Raw genomic sequence first — 17,179 nt, forward strand, 5'->3', positions numbered from 1 at the left:
GTTTTACCGTCAGAGGGTGTGAACTAACAGGATCGGAATCATTAGTTATAATCAAACCATAAAAACGTTTAAATGAAAATAAATGCGGAAGCGTAAAAACCAAAAGATAAAAGTTGCGTCACGCAGGACGACTCAAAACCCCATAATAACAGTTTAAAATCAGGTTGCATAAACAAAAGCGTTTCAAACAATGCATGATCCTATACCGCGCGCCCGCCTCGGCTACCTGAGAATAACATACTAAAAGTGTCAACACGAGGTTGGTGAGTTCACAAGTTTATATACAATAAAGCGTTTAGCGTTTGCGTTCAGCGTTTTGCGTTTAGCGTTTTGCGTTCAGCGTTTTGCGTTACCAGATAGTGTTATGTCAATTATATATCGATAGGTAGCTAGCCTATACAACAAGTATTACTAAGTGTTCGACACCGAAGCTGACTGTTTATCGAGTGCCTTGCCACCAGGTCATCCAGACCATGGTATGTGTTAGCCAAAATTACACCCGCTCGACCTCCAGTCGAGTTTAGCGTTGGGTGGGGTTTGTCAAACCCAGTAGTACTACTCAACAGTGACTCGCTATTATCCAAATATTAACCGGTTCGATGTGTAGGACTTCAATTGTTTCGTTTGCCACTTAGCCTTTACAAGTGATATATAATCTACTAACAAAATCTTAAATGCGTTTTCGGAGTATGTTATCTCCCCCAAGTGAAAAGCGTTTAAAACAGTTTAAAGGGGTAAGTGAAACTCACTGTTTGCGAAGAATTCCCAAAATAAATCACCAAAGGATGCGCGTCACTAGAAAAACTCTCCCTAGCGTCCTAAAACAACAAAGAGATTTTTCTAAGTGTCGGAACTATTATCGAGTCTCTAGACTCGGCACATAATACCTATGCACACAATATGTTTCGTGTTTCGTTTGTGAATCGTGTGTGACTTTAACAAGTACATTTGTGATACATTACATGTGTGAGCAATTATTTACGTGTCATGTATTAATAATGTACATCACTAGCAATTACTCCCCGTGAGGGCAATTTGGTCACACATAACAATTTACTAGCAATTATTCCCCGCAAGGGCAATTTGGTCAAAACACGACAATTAATTAGCGATCATTCCCCTCAAGGGCAATTTGGTCAAAACACGACAATTAACTATCAATTACCATGTTTCATGCAACTTTACAAAATTCAGCAACTAGTTTCTTAACGACAGAATTCTACTTGTAAAACTAGTCTATTCCACCGATCATAGCATCTCAATTAATTTACCAAAAATCATCACAAAAGAATGTATGTGTTAGGTTTCCAGAACATATTTTGTTGTATTTTTATTCCATATATATTTTTCACAATGATCAATTTACCACAACAAACTCATAACAGTCAAATTTATGCGCAATAGAATGTTATTTGAAATTCCCGTTAAACAAAAAATCCAACAAATGCAAGACCACTTGGGTTAGGTTCCTAACTCAACAAGTCAACTTCCAGAAGTGGAACCAACCCAATTCGTCTCGTAGTTCATGAGATATAATATTTACAAAACAACCTAACAGCAGGTCTAACAACTCAGCTTTGCACAACGTTTTTGTAAAATCATAAAGATTAACTTTTACCTGTCCAAAAATTGCAAATTTATATTCTTTAGAAACTAGACTCAACCTAGTTTACTGTAGTATCAATATTCTCAACCAATTTTCACATTTACACCCCAATACAGTCAATTGAACATCAACAACACAATCTGTCCAGAAACTGTTTGCAACAAAATTCAACATAGTAATCATCTATAGACCATAATCCGTTCATATGACACTCTAGACACCATAACCACTATCCATGCACATCAATTACACCATATATACATGGTTAGGGTTTTATTTGATCTCAAAATCAAAGACACAACAATTAACATGCAATAACACCAATACTAGCTATCAATTCAACAATCAATACATCTTTCAATCAAAGCAAGACACATGAACACAATCACATATAAAAATCGGACCTAGGGTTTATAATTAACCCATTAAAAATCGAAATTAAGAATAAAGGATGCATAGGATAGTTGTTTATACCTTCCTAGCACCTTAATCTTCAATCAAACTTGAACAATCTTGATTGTATGTGTGTGTATGTAGGTCGATCGCAAGGAGGGGGGGGGGGGTTTAGAGGCTGCCGTCGGGTTTGGGAGAGAAAGAGAGAAGAGAGTTTAGGGTTTTATAATATTATTAATAATAATAATGTTACATCTAGGTCCCTCCACTTCCAAATGTTACTTTTCTAGCTTAATTAACTAGTTCTAGCACATTGAGTTAACGTTTATAACAATGTTATCACATAACACATAAGTCTAACACATAATTATTGTTTTGACGTTTTTCATTTATTCACCAATTGTTTGCGTCAACTCGTTTGCGTTTCGGTGTAATTCCCGAAAGACTACACATGTAGTAAGTGTCAAGCGTCATTTAAACCCTAGTTTAAATGTAATGAGGTGTGCGTTATAGATTCATTGATCTTAAGTTTGAATTGACGGAGTTGAGTTAACGGAGTTAACGAAATTGACGATTGTCACATCATTCCCATGTTAAAGAATTTTCGTCCCAAAAGTTTGAGTCAAGTCGTGATGAGTGTCTGAAAAAGTAAGAAAAATTTTCAGTTTGTCATATAACATGATAAAGAGCATCAACTAGAACTGCCTCGAGACCTCGGGTAGTCTTGAGCACCTCCAAGCAATAATCTCATCCATGCTCAACCTGAAATCATTCTAACATACACGCAAAGTCAGCTTGAGCTGAGTGAGTTCATGTTTTTATCATCGAAATCTAGTAAAGACCGACCAAGGTATTTAACATATGACTTCCATAAAAATAAATACATAAATAATAAATAAATTATTTTCCTCCGTTAAGCACGTAACACGAGTCACATCCTCTCAAGTCCAAAACACAAAGTTAAGGACCCGAATAAAATTCCACCCCAATGACAGATAAACGGTTTGGGAATTTTTAAACATCCATTCTCCCCAGGACAGTCAAACTATCCCGGGAAACATCCACCTTAACCCCCAACAAGGGAATTAGGAACTTTATATCCTCTATTCGACCCGGTCGCGGCTTAACAAAATCATCCTCGTGGTGGCCACACACACACACACACATCCAAATAAAACAATCATAAATCATACAAACTTCCAAGCATAGATAGTAAATATAACATAAACTATGCAATATCATCCAAACGCTTCGAAAGGGTAAAATCGTCATAAAACGTGTATGCTAGCCCAAAACGTAAAACATTTAAAAAAGGGGCATCATGAAACCCACTTGAAATGGCTCACACAAATATCACAACTAGATCCTCTAGCTAATCACTCACAATTCGCAAGCGTGTCAAGTTAAAACGCACAACAATCACTAACTAGACCGCAACGACTCGCTTACTCTACGATACGTCCTAACGGGATTGGATTGACCCATGGCCTCACCCAACATTCAATTCATCCACATCAGCCCCCGAAGTCCTTGAATTACCCAAAACTCCCTTCCAATATAATCACCGTCAATGGTTCCCAAACTATGCCCGTATTACGTTGATTGAGTCGAATTCGTGCGTTAACAAACCGACTAACCAACCACCAACCAAACCAGCCCCATTTTGATAACATTGGACATTATTACAGCCTACCTATCAATATTTAGCCACCCAAGTTGATGGGGTTTGAAATCTTATCATTTTCCACATCAATATTTTTTTTGAATGTTACCATTGAAATTTTGGTCTAGATCCGCCACTGCTACAAGGTCTGAAATTTGAATTCGTCCCAACAGGATTTTATCGTAATGGGTCTTCAGGCGGCAGGTTTCTCTTCGATCGATAGCATATGCAGACTCAAAGGGAAATGAGGATGGGCCAAAGCTCACCGTCCAACTCTAACTTACAGTGTCTAGCCCTAATTTGTAGTGTAATAGATAGGCCAGTTTCATTGATTTAGTTTAAATGCTCACACTCTAAAAGGACCAAAACTTCAGGCTCAAGGCTGAAATTATCAATTAAATGTAATCCTAATTGTTTAAGTTTGGGGTCGCCTTTTTTGATAGAGCTAACCTTGGTAGATGCGATGATTGTTCATGTGGTGTTTGTTTTTTTCTGAAAAGCTCTTCCTGGCCTCTTCTGTCTACGCCGCGCAGACATTGCCCTCTGCAGAGTGTTTGTTTTTTCGAAAACGTTTAATTAAAAAACGTCTGCGCACCCACTTCCTGGTGCAGACATGGTCCATCTACTTCTGACCTCTTCTCACACATATTATTCATTATTCATCATCAGACCCTCTCCTCTCCTCTCCTCTATCAGACCAGCCAACTCCACCTTCATCTCCCCTACACCAGCCAACCGTCGCCTCTTCTACCTGCCTCTGCCGCCTCCTCCACCTCCCCGACCAGCCTCATCCGCCACCTCTCCTGGCCAGTACAACACAACTACTACACAATTAATAATATCACAAACCATAATGAACTGATCTAATAACGAATTAGGTCAAATCTCAGAAACCACTAACTTATTAGACGACGAAGATTCGCGATATAACGAAGATATCTCGAGCACAACTAGATCATGATCGTGTGCAACGACGGGATCGTATCTCCAGCCGACTCGCGAAGACAGTTTTTTGTCGTCGGAGCTCTCAATCTCCTCACTCCTCATCTATTCTGGCTGATATGTTATCAGTGTGTTGCGGCGAAAACGGTTATTACTACTACTACTATTATTATTATTGTGTGTGTTTAGAGAGAGAGAGAGATCTAATATTAATGGAGGAGAAGATTTCGTAAGATTTTGGTGTTGGGGAGAGAGAGTGTGTGTGTGGACGGGGTGTTGGGTTAGAAAAAAGTTAAAGTGGTGTTTACACAGTACATCAAAGCAAAATCACATTAGATCTGGAATATATGACTCAGTTACGAGATTAAATTGCTGAGCAGTTAATGCAAAGTACGGAACAAATGATTTAAAAAATGTTATTGTGGTTTTATGAATGTTATTTCAGTGTTGTTGACTATTATTTAATTTTCGATGTTGAAGACATTTTTTATTTAAGTTTCAGTTTATTTAAATTTTAGTTAATTTTAACAGTCTACGGACGTTAAAAAACAAACAGTCTTCTTGTTGCAGAATGCAGAGGTTTGATCCACCTCTTCTGCTACAGATGTTTGCAGATGTAGACTGTAGACCTTTTATCTCTTAAAAAACAAAAACAAACAACACACTATGACTTTGAAGTCAACAAAGCCTATTTAACGGATCTTGATATGTGACAGAAAAGTATTTTCGAAAGCGGTCCGTAAGTTTTATCACTTTATGCAACAAGATTTTATTTGTGCACCATAAACCAATATTATTGAACATGTAAAACGTGTCGTCCCTTTTAAAATTCAACTATTTAAGCGACGTTTTTATTACAAATGGAAGACTTTTCGACATGTTGTTTAAAGTTAGAAATCACCATATGAAGTATTTGGTTCAAGGTGGTTTATTGTAATTTTTATTTATTCTTCGTACACTTTGGGCCATGACTGACTTAGATCATGTGTAGTGTATGGGGCCTCTATGGGGTTATTTTGCATAATGTGACACCGCATCACCATAGTGGCTTTGTGACAAAAAAAATGTGTAGTGGATGGAATCCCTACCAATAATTACATCATCATCATTATTTTTTTAATTAAATATAATGCAAATAACATTTTATTAAATAACTAAATTTTACATTAAAATCCAACAGACTAGAAAAAAAGTTGTTGAGTAACAGTAAATACTTATAGAAAAATGATGGGTAATTAGATGAAAAAGTAATTTTAGAGGGAATTAAAAAAAAGCTAATTAGTAGTCATGAATGGAAGTAGAGGTGCACAAATCGGGTTCAACTGGAAAACCCGAACCGGTTCGAAACCGGTTTTTTCACACCGGGTTGTAAAATGGCACCGGTTCCAATCAAGAACCGGTTCGGTTCCCGACCCGAACCGATGCCCAGATATGCTAACTTTTAAGAACCGGGTAGGGTATGAACCGGAACCGGTTTTTACGTAAAAACCGGTTCCACCGGTTTTTTTTTAAATTTAAATATCATAGCCGTTAGGAACCGGTTCCAACGGCTATATAGCCGTTTTTGACCGTTGGAACCGGTTTTTTTAACTATAAATAGGTTATTTTTTTACTCTAAATAGCAAGGTTTGTTTGTGTACTTGTTAAACCACTTCCAAAACTATAAAACACACTCCAAACCACAATTAACCTTAAACCGACAACAAATAGCAGCTAATGATGACGTTGTTATGGTGATCGAAACAACAAGATGCCCCGATGTTTGGGTTCATTATGATTTGTGTCTCATGACCGACTCACATGAGTTGGCACGTTGCAAATATTGCTCGAACTTTCTTAAAGCAGGGTCCAACTCGACATTACGAAAACATACGAATAAGTATTGTCGAGAGAAAAGAAGTTTGGAAGCTAAAAAAACGGAAGTGGGAGAGTCGTCCGGCTCTACAACCCAAAAATAAGTATTCCCGGATTAAAACGACGGACTTTGTTTTTTATGTTTTAGTTGTTATGTTTAGTATCGTTTATGTTTTAATAATGTTTGTAATAGTTATTTTTTAAATAAATAAAATGTTCGTCGTTATTAAAAAAGTAACAAAAATTAATCATGAGTAACAAAAGTAATTATAATAAAACAAATCAAAACTAAATATTAGTTGAACAAGTTACAAATAATTTTACCAAAACAAATAATTACAACTCTTCTTCGTCTTCATTCTCGTCTTCACCCTCGTCTTCGTTATCGGAAGAAACCCCGTCCTCCGCCTCCTCATCATGAATATGACGCTCTATTGGTATTTCGTCTTCAAAGTTCGCCTTGTGTTGTACACGATCCACCGCATCCAAATGGTCCTTTAGGCAAATGCAAACCTCTAGAGACTCGGGAGTTAGTTTTTTTCTTCGCATAGATAACACCCTCCCACTAAGAGAAAAAACCGATTCGGAAGCAACCATTGAGGCTTGTACGGCAAGCAAATCACGAGCCATGGCGGATAGAATGGGAAATTCGTTTTGTTTACCTTTCCATCAAGCCAACAAATCAATATTGCGAATTTCGTCGACCGTTGCGCCCTCAACATAGTTTGCTCCACTATATCGACCAAGTTCGCTACTTGGTGTGTTTCCTCTTTGCCTCTTAGATGCCGATTCACGAATCCCATTCATCAAGTTTATAAGTGGGTCATTGCACGGCCTACTAGTTGTTGTTTTTTTTTCACAAAAGACGATCTCGTGCTTGGACCATACATTTGAAAATAATGGTCATAAAGGTCTTGAAGGTTTTTGTTGAACTTGTCCTTCGCTTCCGTCGACAACTTCGGGTCAATCTCGTGCATACCTAAGTTGTCGAATATTTCCTCAATCGTTGTTTCAACCCCATTAACATTCCAATAGGGGTTTAATGTGGCGGCACAAGTAAAGACCGGCGGTATGTTTTCAAAATATTTTATGAACTTTTCTTTCATCACCGCAACAATATTTTCGAAGAGTTTGTTCTTCTCCGCAAAGCTTTTAAAAACACAAGACATATAGTACAATTATTGCAAAACCCAACAACTAGTAGGGTAATAGACTCCCGATAATTTTGTTGTTGACTTTTTGAACACGTCAAGATACTCCAACAAATAACCGACTTGGACCCAAACACTTTCCGGAAACATATCGGCCTCGCGTTCTTCAACAAGATTGTTATGAAAAGCTTGTAAAGTTTGGCGTTGGGCAAAAACACACTTTAACATATGACAAGTTGAGTTCCAACGGGTTGGAACGTCCCAATTCGGCGCCAAATACTTTCTTTCAACCGACTTGCAATAGTTCTTATATTCAAGATGTCTTCTTTTACCACTTTTGAAGACATCTTGTAACATAAGTCTAAAGTATTTTAAATCATCACAAATGTTTTCATTGTCAAGACCTATTTGAACAACCAAGTTGATGATATGTGCAACACATCGGACATGAAAAAAATCCCCGAAACAAGGTGGTGAATATTTAATGATAAATTTTTCAGTCGCCTTAGTATTGTTTGAAGCGTTGTCAAACGAAATCGAAAATATTTTATTTCTCAAGTTGTAAGTCGTTATAACTTCATCAAATAATTCAAACATTTTTTCGGCGGTATGTGGGAACGGGAAGTTTTCAAAAGCGATGGTGCGTTTCATCAATTGCCATGTCACCGGATCAACCCAATGAGCGGTGACACATATGTATGATTCGGGCAACCCGTGTGGTGCCGACCAAACATCGGTAGTTAAACTAACCATGGCTTCTAAAGAATGAAAAGACTCGATTAACTCTTTTTTAGCACACTCCCATAACCTGATACAATGACGTCTTAAGGTAGTACGACTTACATGTGTGTATCTCGGTTGTAGAGTTTCGCAAATCAACGACGTCAACTCCGGGTCATCAAAGTGGTTAAACGGCAAACCTCGTTGAATAACGAACTTTGCCATTCTATCTTAAACTTGAGTCATGTTGTAACGAAATAGTGTACCATCTTTACCCAAGTCAATTTGATCGGTCGCGCCAATCCCTTTCAACGCCTTGCAATATGGCTTCTCGATGTGCTTTCTCAAAGTAGAGTTGGAATCGTGCTTTAATATTGAACCACATAGTTTGCAACGAGCCTTTTGATAACCTTTGTCATCCACAATCAAATCACAATTCTTCCATATGTCTTGGTTGCGGTTATGGTTGACTACCGTAACAACCCTTGGGTCCTCCGTAACAGGAACGGGGGCAACAAAACACTCTTCTTAGCCTTCTTGTTAGTTTTTTTGATGGGTGCCATAATAATATTTAGTTGGATGGTCGGGTAACGGAATGGGTTTGCTAAAGGAGTAGTATTTTAGTTTGTTTTTGAGTTTGGTGGTGAAATTAGTGGTGGAAAACAAGTTATATATAGGTTTGGGCATCAAAAACCGGTTCCAACGGCTATATTACCGTTGGAACCGGTTCCAACGGATCTATTGTCTCTCGAAAACCGGTTCCAACGGCTATATTACCGTTGGAACCGGTTCCAACGGCTAATTGGTGGCTAAAAAACCGGTTCCAACGGCTATATTACCGTTGGAACCGGTTCCAACGGCTACTTTGACTTTTGTTTGACTCTTCAAAAAAAACCCGCTGGAACCGGTTTTTCCGGGTACAAACCGAACCGGTTACAATTAAGAACCGGGTAGGAACCGGGTTGGAACTGATACTAACATACAAATATGAGAACCGAGTACGATTTTCGGGTAGAAAAATACCCAAACCGGGTATTGTACCAACCGGGTTGGAACTGGAACCGGTTCCGGTTCGGTTCCACCAGTTAGGTTCCGGAACCGGTTTTTTTGTGCACGTCTAAATGGAAGGGAGATTTAGGATGAAATAATTAAATGTTAGTTATTACAAGCTTAATGTAGTTAATGTGAAATGATAGTTTTAATTAGAATATTCCATATAATAAATGTTTTTTACATGTGCTCATAGTGCATATATTAGAAAAATCCATTATATCATACTAGTAGGTACCCACGCGATGCAACGGTGGAAGTCAGTGACAAATTGTCTCTGCAATTTTCGGCAAGAGATTTTTATGTATTTAGATGAAAAATGACATGCCTAAACAATCTCAAAAACTGAATCGATGATCGTATAATGCTAACATACATGACACAAATTTACATAACAATCTCATAAACAGAATCGATGATCGTATAATGCTAACATACATGACACAAATTTACATAAATCTTTCAACAATAATTGTTTTTCCATAAATTAACTTTTTATACATAAAGTAGGTAAAAAAAACATAATCAAAATTAACAACAATCGCCTAAATTTATAAACAAGAAGTACCGCACCAACGGGAACTCTATTTGTAATGCTCTGCTCTTGAACTAACATCTTTAACAACTGCAATATTCACTTGAATCGGTTAAAAAAACATATCTTTAGTATACAATATGTAAATATTGCATATGGTTATTTATATATAAAATAGCTCAATTACCTTATCTGTATGATCCTTTGAAACATGATAACATTCATAACTTCCATTTTCATATCATTGTCACACATGAACTGTCTGCACACACACACAAAAAAAAAGACAAACATTCATAACTACATCCACTACTTTTCAATTGGTTTAGCTTTGGATTTAGGTTGTTTGTTTTATTTCGGTCCAGTTTTAGTTTATACGGTTTCAGTTCGGTTTCAATTTATTCGGGTTTTGCTTTCAGTTGAGTTAATATATTTTAGTTTTTTATGTTTTGTCTTGATTTCAGTTTTTCATTTAAGAATTTTTTTGGTTTTCGGCTTAGTGTCTGTTAGATTTTAATTTTTGATATTGTATCAGTTTAGATTTCAGTTTTTTACTTTCGTTTCAATTCGGTTTCATTTAATTATGTTTTTGGATTCAGGTTTTTAGTTTTAGTTCGGTTTCATATTATTTCGTATTTGATTTCCATTCGTTTAAGTTCAATTTCGATTTATTCGGTTATTGGTTTTGGTTTCGTTTCGGGTTTCGGTTTCAGTTCGGTTAATATTTTTCTAGTTTTTATGTTTAGTCTTGGTTTCAGTTTTTTATTTCAGTTTTTTTTTGGTTTTCCGTTGCGGTTCAGTTAATAAAATAAGTTGGTTATTTAACAATCTCACCTTTCCATTCCATTGATCTTAAGGCAAACATTGGTGAAGTACTGGTGGTCACTCGCATGGGTGCAATACACTATATGACAATCCCAAAGTTAGTCAAAACACTTCGTTTTCCCGAGACCTTAAATTTACAAAAGATAGATTATTAACAATGCACAAATATTAAAAAATATTAAAATAAAATACACAGTCATACCAGATAGACCATTAATTTTCTCCCAGGGATCTGCGAAGCCTGACTGTTCTAAGAGCTTCCTTCAAATACATCAAAAGTCTCCTCAGTTCGCTGCACCTTTAAAAAACATGTCAGTCAATATTGTATTTATAACTAAAAAATGATAAAAAGAATGAAGTGGTTAAAACATACAACTTATTTCATCCCGGCACATTTGATCAAATCCTTAACAAGGTTGTGGGTGTCATGTCGTGTAGAAAAATTAGCCACGGACCACTTCTCGATCCTTGCAGGATCCACAAATTTCTACAATATCATAACAAAAATGGCGTGATTAAAAATGGCATGTTAAATTATCCAGCCAAAATATAAGCTCATTAATATTACTATTCAATAAAATAATTTATAAGCAAACTTAACATACCTCGAGGGAATGTATGTTTGGCGCTTTAGCCTCCCAATGTTATGCGGGGTCCCAGAATAACGTAAACCGATCTTGTGGTAGTTTACAAAGTAAACCATAGATGTTGACTTTCAATATTTCAGGTTTTCATTCTCATCTTTGCTCTTTTGATTTAAGTTGAAACCTACACAAATTCATAAAGTAATATTAACATTGTGGACGATTTTTATGTGGTTAGGTGACGAAGTGCAGATCTTGGCAACCTATCATCCGAAACAACCAAACTTTTGCTATAATATACACAGAGATATATAGATGATCAACTTTCATGAAAAAATAGAGTTTAATTTTCCACATGAGTTTGAACTGAATTGGATAAATGAAATGTAAGTGTAAGGTTTACCAGTAATTGACACCAACTGTGCAAATATAAGCGCTATTCTTATTCTCTCATATAGCACTCCAAACTTTTATATAAAAAATTGGATGAACTATTTAATATAATGAAAGTCCTTGCCAGATGTTCCACATGTCGGTCTGCAACATTTTAACATAATGCATATCAAAAATCAAAAGAACGTCTTACTTAAAACGGATCTAAATGTTGTAAAATTTATTGTACCTTGATGATCTGGTCAAGCTCAATGTTCAAAACTTGAATTAATTATTATATTAAGAATTTATTTCAGAAAACGTGATTTATACCTTTGTAAATAGGAGATAAGGCAGTTTATTGAACACGGCTTGACCCCATTTGAATGACTAAATTGACTTGTTTCCAAACATTTTCACATCAGCTATCGTTGTTGACCTATTGAACCAGCGTATATGAACTTTATAATTAAAATATAAAAAATGCTGAAAAAATACATTTGACATAACCAAAAGATGATGGAAAGGGGTCGGGTTAGGGTCGGGTTTAGGTATTCCCAAACCCATACCCGGTTATTAAAGTCCGTACCAAACCCGTCCCAAACCCGTCGGGTTTTAATCGGGTAATTACTCGCCGGGTTTCGGGTTTTCCCATCGGGTTTCGGGATTCCTATCGGGTTTGATAAAAATACCCGTCGGGTATACGCGGCTCATAACCCGTCGGGTTTCTACCGTGTTTTGACAAAATATAACTAATCGATTACAAAGATGGTTACCATAAATATTAAATATCTCAATTTAATTGGCATAAACAATTTCGACAAATAATATATTTGAAATATAGTATATATATAATATAATAAGCTATATCGGGTACATCAGGTATATAATTGGGTAAATGGGTCTATGTTATCAGGTAATCGGGTCGGGTAATCGGGTATACTAGAAATCCCAAACCCGTCCCAAACCAGTGAAAAATTTCAAAACTAATCCCAAACCCGTCCCAAACCCTAATGGGTCGGGTATAACCCGTCCCATTTATGTCGGGTTTCGGGTTTTCCCATCGGGTTCGGGTTTCATTGCCATCCCTAATTTCATAATAAAAAAATAAATAAAAATACCAAGTTGCAGAGCTCTTCCTTGAGCTCGTTTAAACTCCAGCTCAATCTGGTATTCATTTATGTTCATTCGTTTATATATTCAGTAAAAATTTTAGACCAACTACAATCTGGTCTTGTTTAATCAACTTTTTAGGCCCGTTCACTTATAGTATTAACAAACAAAATAAACGAACACAAACAAACTCATTTTCTTAACAAAAATACACAAACAAGAAAACCATCTTCATTTAATTATTTATGTTTATTTGTTTGTTCTACTAAAGTTAAATGAGCGAACACGAACATGTCCCTTACGTGCCTGTTTACAAGCCTAACTTTAAATTGGCTTTTAGCAATAAAATTTAAAGAAAGAGCAATCAGCATTCAACACAGTCCAGCAGCTTTTATCATTTTTAGAGCACAAACCATACCTGTGTACACAAAGCCATGACAAACAATAGATGTCGGGGACTCATAGCTAACAAATGATTGTTGCGGTAGTGCTTAATTTAGTTTGCAAAGCAAAAAAAAGGTATGCACTCAATAAAAACAATCCAAATAAATCCCAGGGTAAAGAGATGAAGATATGGGCAATGTGGTTGCATATTAATACAAGATTAAAAACAAATTAAATTTGTTCATGAAGTTAAATGAACGAACATGAATACATTTTGTAAATGCATTATGTTCATGAACATTAATGTTCAGTTACCTATAGTCATCCGTTTACGTCCGTTACTTTACTTTTGATTAAGTTCACTCGTGTAAGTTCATTAATATATTCAGTTAATTAAAACTGTTTGGCCCATTACAATTTAATCTAGTTTAATAGCTTTTTACCTAGCAGTCTAACACATTGTCGTTCACATTTGCATTCAATCGGTATTAGCTCACTTATGCTTATTTATCTTTGTTTAGTCATGTTAGTTCGCTTACGGTCGTGTACCAATGCTTATACTATAACGAATGAACATAAACGAACTCATTCACGCTCATTGAACGAACACGAACAAAAAAAACTCAGATCATTTATTGTTCGTGTTCAACCTTTGTTCGATTAAAGTTAAATGAACAAAGACAACACGCTTCGTTTGTGTTCGTTTAAGCACCTACATAAGATGTTACCTCATTTTAGACTGGGACGTTGATTATACCCTTGCACTTTGAGATTATGTAATCACCAAGCACCACTCCAATGCCAAATATATGTTCTAGATTCAAGCTTCTTGGTAATAGAAGGTATTACTCAGTCCTTTGAGATTGCCAAGATTGTACATTTCTAAAGATAAAAGAAAAGAAAAAAGATCAGTAAGGCAATCCAAATATTAAGCATTAATGTACAGTAATTTTGGAAAGCTGACCATTATTAAGAATTGCAATAATAAAGACCATGAATGGATAGAAATCAAATCTACATATCAATGCAACGAAAATTAATCTAAACACAATACAAATGGTGATAGCAACTGCATAGATATGAATAATGAAGAATGTAAGAGAGTTGCAAGGGTATATATAAAATTCTGGAATTCGTGTTCACATAAAAGAATGTCACATAAAATGATATTGAAATTACACATTCACGTCAAATATTTTAAAATGTATTTGATATGAAATGTCAGTGATACCTAACAACATCTTAAGAAACCAACACAAATGATGTCATACATTAAAAAATGCCTCAAATTCTCACAATTCTAGTCAAAGTTCAATATCACATATCATTTTCTATGAATGTTTAAATTCAAAATAAAAACCGAATGATTATAATTAGTTCAAAATGATTGTTTTTATATATTATTGTATGAAGACAGTGTAGTCCCAACTTTAAAACCATATCTTCCCCAAATCGAAACCATATATCAAATTTAGTAATAAAGTAAAACCAGAAGGTCTAGATTACCTCTAGCTCGATCATCAACTTCTGAACCTATATCAGCAAACAACGCTAGTAATTTTGCCTGATAAAATACGAAACAAAAAGGCCTATTTCACAAATAACAAAGTCCAATTTATGCAACGAAATGATAATCAATAATTCAAATCAAACCGAAAACCAACAAGAATAAAAGAAATACTATGCACAAACCTTACAGTTTGCGTTCTTATTTGATATCTAAAAGATATTTTTTCCAGCCAATGATTTTAGAAGATCTTGCGAGCGGTGTGGGAAAGTGAGAGTCAAGGAGAAGAGATTGGAGGTGTTGGCGCCTGAAATCGAGGGGTGTTCAAAGTAGACGTGGAAGGATGAAGCGAGGTTGGAGACGTGATGGATTATTAGTACAGATGGAGATGGTGGAGGAAGAAAAGACGACAGAATGACACGCTTTATAATACTACTACCTTAACAACAACACACTGTTTCGAATTACACGCTTTGTGGGTTTTACCAAGGGCAGGCTCGCCGGAAGAACTGGACGGAGATGTCATGGGAGGATGCTGTGAATGGTGGTGGGTTGCCAGGGTGGATTTGACTACGGCAATTAGGTTTAAGATTGTGTTTTGGAATACGAAGAGGAAGAGACCGGTGGTTGGGGCTGATTCTAAGGTAAATGATGTGGGGGAATCTGGGTCTGGATTTGAATGCAAGCTATGAAGAGGGAGGAATTCAAAATTTCTATATATGTATTTTAAGATAGTAGAGTATACACGCATAATATATTATAGTGTAGCTTTTATCTCTCGTATTACATGGTTGTTTTACATTATTCGTTTATAATTTTTATGGATTTTAATTTTATATATTGTAAGAAAGTTACTAATATATTTAAGATTTGCTGACGAAATTGTTTTATAAATAAATGAGATGTTATAACCAGGTTTAAAAGTTATCAAGGTTTGATGAGACCCGTTAGCCGCTTTTTTTTTTACTATAAATTTGTTTCTTAATAATTATAAATAGTATTTTTTAAATAGGATATTAACTTTTAATATATCCCTATTTTATAGGATTTTCATACAATATCTGATGAGATTAATTTTGTAATTAATGAGATGTTATAACCCATTTAAGGTCTATCTGAGTTTGGTGAGACACATACCCGTGAATTTGGGTCAAATGCATGAGAAACCTCCATTTACAAATAAAGAAATCTGGTAACTTGAGAGAATATAGGGAGCGACCATAAAGCTCTTAAAGGTTTCGTTTATATATATTATACTAGTTCTTATCCCCCGTATTACGGGGGTTGTTTTACATTATTCGTTTTTTAATTTTATATACTTTTTTGGAGTTTAATTTAATTTATTGTAAGGAAATTAATAATATATTTAGAGTTTGATGATACAATGGTTTCACAGATAACTCAGATCTTATAACCTGGTTTAAAAGTTATTTGGGTTTGGTGAGACCCAAGGCCCGCTTATTTTTATTATTATAAAATTGTTTCTTAATTATAAATAATATCTATAATAATTTTTAGTATATCCCTATTTTATAGGATTTCCACATCAATAATTTAGTGAGATTAATTATTAACTGAATGAGAAGTTATAATCCGTTTAAGGACTATTTGGGTTTGGTAAGACCCATACCCGTGAATTCGGGTCAAATACATAAGAAGCTTCCATTTACAAATAATGCAATCTGGTGGCTAGAGAGAGCTTTTAAAGCTTTCGTTTATATATATATATTACTAGTTTTTATCCCCCGTATTACGGGGGTTGTTTTAAATTATTTGTTTCTAATATTTATTTTTTTAATTTTTTTATTGTATGAAAGTTAATAATATATTTATGGTTTGATAATAAATTGTTTCACAAATAAATTAGATGTTATAACCTGGTTTAAAAGCTATATGGGTTTGATATCAAATATTTGGTGATATTAGTTTTTAATTTAATGAGATGTTATAACCGTTTAAGAAATATATGGGTTTGATAGGACCCATACTCGTGAATTCGGGTCAAATGCATGAGAAGTCTCTATTTAAAAATCGAGCAATCTGGTGGCTTTCATAAAAGGGAGAAACAACCACATCGTGACACGTAGGATTTTTGAGCTTTCGTTTATATATATTATTATAGATAGATTTATGTGTTTAAATGGGCCAATTATCTAACTGGGATGGAAAAAAAGGAGACTATGTCCAACTAGTAGCCCATAAAAAATAAAGATATAGGGGTGTTTGGGATTCCTAATTTTTATCTACTTATAACTTATTGACTTTTGTAAATTAAAAGAGTATTTAGATAATATGACTTTTTTTAATTTTTTAAAGAATGAAAAAAGAGTTTTGATAAACTAGGATATTATAACTTATCAAACACTTTTTAAATAAGTCAAAAGGAAGTGTAAATAAGGAATCCCAAACATGTCCATAGAATGTATTACCCTGTTGTTATCGCCGGTTGCCCCCAAACTAATTAAACCACATGTCAGATT

At 35.2% G+C, this 17,179-nt stretch overlaps 1 protein-coding gene across 2 annotated transcripts in view; it reads right to left on the reverse strand.

Annotated features, from left to right (window-relative positions):
- LOC143536024 (receptor-like protein EIX2) overlaps positions 1–17,179 on the reverse strand; it is a 112,972-nt gene that overhangs the window by 86,816 nt on the left and 8,977 nt on the right. The window lies entirely within an intron of this gene.

This window comes from Bidens hawaiensis, unplaced genomic scaffold (assembly GCF_021521415.1).
Source record: "Bidens hawaiensis isolate Kalapana, Puna unplaced genomic scaffold, B.hawaiensis_p1.1 tig00010731_1, whole genome shotgun sequence".
Taxonomy (NCBI): domain Eukaryota; kingdom Viridiplantae; phylum Streptophyta; class Magnoliopsida; order Asterales; family Asteraceae; genus Bidens; species Bidens hawaiensis.